General features: G+C 31.9%; 1 pseudogene; it reads left to right on the top strand.

Annotated features, from left to right (window-relative positions):
* The first annotated feature begins 1,101 nt into the window (after positions 1 to 1,101).
* On the top strand, positions 1,102 to 1,235 carry LOC145249193 (U2 spliceosomal RNA; annotated as a pseudogene).
* Positions 1,236 to 6,870: the final 5,635 nt, after the last annotated feature.

The raw sequence follows: 6,870 nt of genomic DNA, 5'->3' as shown, positions 1-6,870 counted from the left end.
CCACACGCAAACATTCTGACTTTTATAGATATAATAGATCGATTATGCTAGATATATTTCCATATGTCTGAATACCCAATATACAAATTTTCAAATCTGTAGGTAAAAAATTTGTTGAATATATAGGTTTAGAATTGTTCTCTCTCTCTCACACACTCACATTCTCACTTTTATAGATATAATGTATAGATTATGCTAGATATATTTCTATATGTCTGAATACCCTATATACAAAGTTTAAAATCCGTAGATAAAAATACGTTGAGTATATAGGTTGAGAATTGTTCTCTCTCTCTCTTACGCACACACACACACACACACACACATTTTCACTTTTATAGATATAATAGATAGATTATGCTAGATATATTTCCATATGTCTGAATACCTTATATACAAATTTTCAAATCTGTAGATAAAAAATGTATTGAATATATAGGTTGAGAATTGTTGTCTCTCTCTCTCTCTCTCTCTCTCTCTCTCTCTCTCTCTCTCTCTGGCTACCTCACACACACACACACATTTTCACTTTTATAGATATAATAGATAGATTATGCTAGATATATTTCCATATGTCTGAATACCCTATATACAAACTTTCAAATCTGTAGATAAAAAATTTGTTGAGTATATAGGTTGAGAATTGTTCTCTCTCTCTCACACGAAACTGTGCGCTCGGCTTCTTCCCCCCCTTCCCACCCCAAATGCTTGGGAAACTGTGCACTGTTTTTGTTGGTTTTCAAGCTGCCTCTTCCCCCCCCCCCCACACACACACAGTTTAACAGTAGTAGGAGGTCAAGAGAAAGAGGGTGAGAGAGAGAGAAGAGTAAGTTGGTGAGAGAGAGAGAAAAGAGAAAGAGGGTGTTGGTTTTATATTTTTATTATCGTCTAATATTTTGAAAGCTGAATTTCTAATAAAATGTGCATCTATAGGAGATAATGCCTGGGAATGTGTTCCCCCCCCCCACAGTTTAACAGTGGTGTGACGTCAAGAGAAAGAGGGTGAGAGAGAGGGAAGAGTAAGTGGGTGAGAGAGAGAAAGAGAGAGAAAAAAAAGAAAGACGGTGTTGGTTTTGTGAAAAAAGTTGTTATTTACAATTGTTCGCATTCTTGGCCTTTTGGTCAAGATCAAAGTGTAGTATCTGTTCTTCAGATGCTGCACTTCTATTTCTTGTTCTCTTTCGGTGGAGGAGAAATCCTCCACGACTGAGACAATTTTTATTTTTGTACCTTTTCTCCACGTTCAAAAACGACCCTGGTGTCTAACTCTGTCCCGTGGGGAGGCATAATAAATAGGTACAATTGTTCGCCATTAGTGGATGTTGACGTCACGTCACGTGACATGACTAAGCGTTTTTTTTTTTTAGTATGAATAACATTTTTTGTTTTAATTATAAAGTCTACACTTAATTTTATAGAAAATGATGTATATATAATAGAAAAAAAAAATTACTGGTTTTGTTGGATTCAAGTGGATCCCCCCCCTCCAGTTTAAGAGATAGCAGGTCACGTGGTAATATACAAAATGGCTAGCGTAAATATAAAGATCGGTTTTTTTATCGACGAATATTTTGAAAGCTGAATTTTTTTTTATTCCTGTACATTTTTTCCTGATATTTTTCGTTAAAACTCTTGTATAAATACTATTTTTAACCAGTTAAATACGTTGGAGACATTGTCATGGAGTTTAATAATCTCTAGAACAAAGCAGAAGAGAAATTACAAAAGTATCGGTAAAACAAAGTGTTTGTTTACATTTGTTCGCCATTACTGGATGTTGACGTCACGTCACGTGACATGACTAAGCGTTTTTGGATTATGTAATATTAACATTAAAATGACAGGTTTTTTGGGGGGCCCCCCTAGGAGAGAAATGATCAGTTCACCCCCTTTTAATGGTCCGTTTGGTGTGGAATTTCGATATTTGTCATGCGGGTGATCAAGGTTCAATATGATACATAATTTGTCAACTTTGGTTGTGTCTGTCAAAAGTTTGAGCTGACGTCACGTCACGTGACACGTATTGAATAACGTTAAAATGACAGGTTTTTTGGGGGGCCCCCCTAGGAGAAAAACGATCAGTTGACCCCTTTCTACTGGTCCGTTTGACGTGAAATTTCGATATTTGTCATCCGGGTGATCAAGGTGCAATATGATACCAAATTTGTCAACTCTGGTTCCGTCTTTCAAAAGTTTTAGCGTTACAAACAAACATACATACATACATACATACACACCGATTTTTGCCTTTTATATATATAGATGATATTTTCGGCTCTAATATTTGTTATTATGAATTCTATGTTAATATTAAATTTTGGACACACTATATATACCTCATAAATAAAGTAGATATTATAATATTATAGACATATTAATATTGGTAATTATAATTAATGATATTTTCGGCTCTAATATTTGTTATTATGAATTCTATTTTAATAGTAAATTTTGGACACACTATATATACCTCATAAATAAAGTAGATATTATAATATTATAGACATATTAATATTGGTAATTATAATTAATGATATTTTCGGCTCTAATATTTGTTATTATGAATTCTATTTTAATATTAAATTTTGGACACACTATATATACCTCATAAATAAAGTAGATATTATAATATTATAGACATATTAATATTGGTAATTATAATTAATGATATTTTCGGCTCTAATATTTGTTATTATGAATTCTATTTTAATAGTAAATTTTGGACACACTATATATACCTCATAAATAAAGTAGATATTATAATATTATAGACATATTAATATTGGTAATTATAATTAATGATATTTTCGGCTCTAATATTTGTTATTATGAATTCTATTTTATTAGTATCATATCAGTGCAAGAAATGGTGCCGGTTTGTAAAAGAGACATTTTTAACCATTGTATGTTATATGCATTCTTATTATTAAACATCTTACTGTGATAAACTATCTCGTGCAGATTATTAAAGCAATATTTTCACCAATTTTGTATCTGAAACAACATTTTTTTTTTACAAAAGAATGACCACTTATCAAGGCTCGGAGGCCATGCGAGGATAAGGGTTAATGTGTATACATTAGTCAATGTGATTATAGCGTAGTAAACATAAGTAGTGAGAATTTTGTAAATTGGATTACTTAGGGGGACGGTTCATCAAGAATTTGTTTACGTTGGACTTGAAGACAGCCATATTGTAGTCAACTGGAAAGCAGGAAATCGGAAAAGAGTTCCACAGGCGTACAGTTCTAAGAAAGACGCTTTGTTCATGGAATGTTGGCTTAGGCATAGATAAAGATTGTCGGAAATTATTGAATTAAACAGAAAATGAGTCATCTATTTAATGCTCCTTCTCATACAGCAACCTGACCGAGGATATCCTAGGAGTTAATGCCTCCATTAAGTCTCCAAAGACAAAGGATACACAATGTATGGGCAGCTGCGCGTATAATTGTAAGGCCAGTGTTGCGTAATCCTGAACCCACACTTTCCAATGAGTCGACACTGTTTGAGTCCAGTGGCAAGGAGAATTCTAGGACGACTGGAAACAATGCCAAGATATGCGGAGAGCAAATACAGCACACGGTAATCCGATTTTGTACTGACCAGGTCGTACGTTGCTTAACTTCAGTGATCCAGCGGGAACCGGTGTATCAACAGAGTAATGCTGTAATTATAAGAGTATTTAATTGGGAAATATATCTCCTTCCTGCATATTATCCTGACTTATTTCTTTCAATTATCACATATTTCGAGGATTACAAAACGATTCAGTAAGTCGTAGGTTAACTCCTGGAATGTAGCTTAAACATGAGAAAGTTTCACATTTGTAACGTAAATAATTTTACAAACGAGGCATTTATAAGCTCGTTGATAGTGGAAATATGTTATCGTTAACAAATATCATTATTGTTCTGGATGAATTATGTTTAAAAAGAACAGTATTTCGTTTTCAATATGAGTTTTTAAATAAGCAATAGTTTTTGCATAATTAAAGGTTTTACTTCCAACAATTTATGAACTGATTGTGTGTAACTTATTATATTTCCTTTATTTACACATATGTGTAAAAATTGTAATGATAACTTAGTCGTCAAAATTTCATTGACAATCAATCGATAGGAAAGTCGCATTTGAATCCAAAATAGATGTAGAAATATATTGACAGCTGTGATAATGATTGCAGTTCACCTGTAGTCAGTAGATGTCATTTCACAGCATCTAGCTCCGAAAGAATTCTTCTGAAGATTTGACAGAATCACGAATCCAAAATATATATATATATATACAAAATAAAAAAAAAGGAAGTAAATAACCAAAACCGAAATGGAAACCTGCTTAGGGGTTATTCATTACACAGGGAGATTAGGAAACCTTTTTTTTTAATCGATTTATCTGCAAAGGGCAAATGAAAGAGATATACAATATTATATAAATAACCACTACATAAAGATTTACAAAATCTATATATATATAAATATATATATATATACGCATTGTGTATACATATATAGACATAATATATGCATATTCAGACACGATATATAGATATAAAACAACGATATATATAGATATACTGTTATTATATATAGATATATAGATACTATATAAAGATATATATATATAATATCGAGAGAGATGATCTAAGAAAGAAGCTTTTTCCATGGAATCTACATTTAGGCTTGAGCATAGATAAAGAGAGTGGGAAATTATTGAATTAAACGGAAAATGAGTCATCTCCTATTTATTGAATGCCTGTTCTCACGCTGCGCCACTGACCGAGGATGTCCTAGGAGTCGATGCCTCTGTTCAGACTCGAAAAACAAAGGATACCCTATGTAGGAGCATCTGCGGGTGTAATTATAAGGTAAGGGTTGCGTAATCTCCAGACCACACCTTCCAATTATTCGACACTGTTTGCTTAGGGGTTATTCATTACACAGGAATATTAGGGAAAAAAAAAGTAATCGATTTAACTGCAAAGTGCAAATGAACGAGATATACAGGATTATATTAATAAAGATTTACAAAAACTATATATAAATATACATACGCATTATGTATACATATATGTACACCATATATGCATATACGGACTCAATAAATAGATATAAAAAAGATATATATAGATATAGAGTTATTATATATAGATATATAAATACTATATTAAGATATATAAATAATATCGAGTGAGATAATCTACCTATAAGTATAGAGAAACTCTATACAGATATATCAACGCTATATAAATGAATAAAGAGACTGTAGACAGATATATTACTACTCTATAAAGATATATAGACATTATATATAGATATATGAAGACTGCATATAGATATATAGATGATATATATAGAGTGACTAATCATAGACATATATATATATACAATATAAACATATAGATACACAATATATATATACACTATATATAGATGTATAGAATTATATATGGATATATAGATAGTTTGTGCAGATATATAGACATTATATGTAGATATATAGACATTATATGTAGATATGTAGACATTATATTTAGATATATAGACATATAATAGATATGTAGACACTACATATGTATATACAGGCAGCAAATATAGATATATAAGAACAATATATATATATATATATATAAATATATATATATATATATATATATTTATATAGACATTATATACACAGGTGGCAAAAAGAAAGTCCGCATTTGTAATTTTTTTCAAAAACTTCATATTTAAGATAAATTTTATATAACTTTTTAAACAAACAATACCTCAATTGGTTGGCCTTTTATTCTTCTATAATTTTACCTGTTCATATTTGACTTTTAATTGATATATTCTTGTGTCCACGTCAATTTAAAAAATAACTTCAAATTTAAGAGGCAAACAGAAAGTCCGCACAATGGAAGATTGTTTTTTAAAAGTAAATTTAGGACAAAAATAGAACACAAATACAACAGGAACACCAATGAACTAGTAAATATTTAGTAGCATAAGTTTTTGCAATTTGTCTGCAATCTTTTGGGAATTCCTTGAATTAGACTGCAGCAATACTCCGGGGAAAGAGCATCCCACTTTTCTTTAATTTTTGTCCAAAGATCTTCCAAATTTGAACTTTTATTATTGCGTATTAGTTGCTTGATGTAATACTATACGTTTTCGATAGGATTGAGGTCAACACATATCATGCTCTTCCAGGAACCTCTTTACATTGCCAGCTGTGTGAATTGGAGCATTAAGATGAGATTATTATCCAAATTCCGACCAAAATAAGAAAAAAAAAATGACGATTAGCATATTAATGCACTTGGTCGAATTACTTCGACCTTGCAAGCGAACTATAGGCCATGGACCATTGATACTAATTATGCCCCACACTAAAATTGAACATTCACCACATTCCAACGTTGAAACTGAGCACCTAGAATTGAATTCTTCGTCTTTCCTCCGACGGACGTACTGCCTACAATCACTGCCTAGCCTATTGTACTTGCTTTTGTCGCTAAAAGGCACTATTGTCCAATATGAAGAGTCATGATCTTCATTGCATCCGACGGAGTCTAGACGGCGGTTTCTGCTTTTTACAGACATCATTGGCTTGCGTCTTGCAACATATCCTCGCAAATTAAATTCCTTTAATCTGTTCTTGACATTAGAAAGAGAACACCTTTCAAAAAGATTGCACTGTTGTTGGATTTGGGGAACCGTTTCAAATCTGTTTCTTACGCTGCAGATCTTGATAGCATTGTCTTCCCTGTTAGAAATAACTAGCAAGACCAGATTTAGGAGCATCACGAACACTGCCCTTGTTTTGGTGATTTTGCACAGTCTTTTGTACAGTTTTCTCATCATATTTCAATCTGCAGCCGATTTT

The sequence above is a fragment of the Euprymna scolopes genome, chromosome 27, assembly GCF_053919585.1.
Source record: "Euprymna scolopes isolate OS-2025 chromosome 27, ASM5391958v1, whole genome shotgun sequence".
NCBI lineage: Eukaryota > Metazoa > Mollusca > Cephalopoda > Sepiida > Sepiolidae > Euprymna > Euprymna scolopes.
This window is presented reverse-complemented; position numbering and strand designations above follow the sequence as displayed.